Below are 2,500 nucleotides of genomic sequence, written 5' to 3'. Positions count from 1 at the left end.
CGACAAGAAGGATCTGTCGCCAGAGCTGCAAAGCATGGTGTATGGAAGCCATTTAAACTAGGCAGCCCGCCAACTGAAGCTGGGTTGATCACAATCGGGTTGCCACAGTTAGCTGAGCCTGCTGTTGCTGCGAACTATCTGTTCGCGTTCACGGGCGAAAGCAAACGGCCTGACGACCTGAAGAACAATGAACGTGTGAAACCGACGGAAAATGGAGAGAACCGAGATGCAAGTCTCGTTGAGATTGGTATTGTGAATTCCGGTCAAAATTTCCAAATCACGGCGGTTTGGAGACGCCGCTCCAATCGCCAAATACAAAACTCAAGTCATTTGCCCAATCTCCGGGCCCAAACCATATGGTCCAAGTGCCCGCATGTCAAGGCCAATTCGTACTTAAACGGGTGTCTATAACCAATCCTAGTGGCCCCGGAGATTGGCCGGAGATTTGGCTCGGGCGGTTCAACAAACCGCTCATGGAAATTTGGAACAGAACACACAAAATTGATGAAGATGATGATGAGGAACGTGATGGACACCCGGTCGAAGCTTTGATCACAAGTCTAGCCCAGATCAGGGGACCACCTCGGAGCATCGTTCGGGCAGTGAAATTACTGCCCGGTGAGAGACTGGGGTGGTGGTCGTCCCAACGATACGACAAGAGGAAGCGAATGAGAGCTTTGGTCAATGGCGCCGTGGACGACGCGCGAACGAGGATACTCCTTGACACTGGAACGAATGTAAGCGTGAATTCTGCCAGCTTCGCCAAGCGGCTACGTGTGCGAGAAGTCCGGGACCACGGACGAAGTCTCGAAGTCCGCGGCATCAACCCAGGGGTGATGGAGACCCGGCGACGGGCGCTCGTCAAGATCACCCTCGGGTGGGAGCAGGTCTACGAATTTGAAATGTGGATAATGGATCACAGTGCCGGGGTGGATGTGGTCCTTGGGATGGACTTCATGATCCCGGCTGGATCTATTTCATGGCACCACACGCCTTCCGGCCGAGGTCATGGTACCACTACTAAAGTCGCAGAGTGCTGAAGATGACGAACCTTATGGCACGCAGCCTTCGTGTGGGCCGATCGAGGATTTATACGTACCCGGTCGCGAGTGGCGAGAGTTTCGACTGCCGCGCCAGCGGCTACCTCGTTCGGAGTACGATGTGTGGGTACGACGCACGGGCAAGCTCGTGCCGACCGTAACAAGGTTTCGACGGGGGCAGCCGACGTGGATACGACTCACCAATATTACGACCACAGCGGCACAGTGCGCCAAGCATGACTCCGTAGTGCTGTGGGTACCGCATGGTGAACTACCGCGAGAGACCGGCTACGCGAGGTTGGACTCTAACAAGTACAAAGAGTGGCAGGTGTTGGCCTATTCAACGAGTCGTGACGAGACTCTGGAAGGACAAGAACGTCGTCTCTACGAGCAATGGTTGGCTGAACAGCCGCCTGCGGTCGAGCGCCGAACTTACCCGACGCCGCGAAAGATCCTGCCGAGGCCACCGGATGCACCGCCATGGCCAGAAAGCCGTCAACAAGCTCCGTTGGATGATGAGTACTCGTCACCCGATGTACATGGCTACGACGACGACCCCAGGGTCAGTGAAGGCTCGGTCGATGTCGCTCGAGCTGATACAACCGATGTGGATCGTGCTGGTGGGTCGAACGATGGTTCGGACGACGAGGCCAGCGCGTCGTATGACTCGGACGTACCCGGAGACTCGCCGCCTAGCCGAGCGGGTTGCCTGCCCGTGAATCCGAACAGTGGTGCTGACTCCACCGGCCAGGGAGCGATATACGCCTCGGTTGAGGCATCGGAAGCCATTGATGAGCTGAGTGATGGTGACAGCGTGACGAACGACGGTTCGGAGGATGACCGCGACGTGGTAGCAGCGGCCGAGACAACTACATGGAATGTCCTGCCAACAGGGACCGCTGCGTCCAGCCTGGAGCCAAAGGAAACGTCGGCTGCGGTGTGTAGTAGCGAAGTCGACTGGGGTGAACACGACCCAGGGCCTAACGACGTTCCTACTGAAGCCGGAACCTCCACCGCTGACGCTGACATTGAATTCCATGATTCGGATCTAAGTGCGATCGACGACCCTGAGCAGCTACTGGAGGCGATCTATATCTCGGTCATGCATGCCATGGTCTGGCGAAGGTGATGACACCGTGAACGACGTTTCGGAGCACGTCGCGAACGAGATTGAGCTTACCGACTACGCGCAAGAGCTAGCGTTCTTGCCGGACCTAACCGAAGCGTCGGAGACGACGCTGGACTACTCGGGGCAAAACGTCCAGAGTGACGAACTCAGCGTGAAGCAGCAGACGGCCCTGGTCGATGTGCTGAAGAGCCACGAGAAAATCATGATTGTGAGCGGTAACGCCCTGCCGCCTCCAGCCTACGGGGTCGTGTGTGGCATCAATGTACAGGGGCACGCGCCAATCAAGCAGAAGGCTCGGCGGACCCCGCTTCGCTTCCTCGGTAAGCTGTAC

The sequence above is a fragment of the Phytophthora sojae genome (genome assembly GCF_000149755.1).
Source record: "Phytophthora sojae unplaced genomic scaffold PHYSOscaffold_8, whole genome shotgun sequence".
Classification (NCBI taxonomy): domain Eukaryota; phylum Oomycota; class Peronosporomycetes; order Peronosporales; family Peronosporaceae; genus Phytophthora; species Phytophthora sojae.
Note: the sequence above shows the minus strand (reverse complement) of the source record.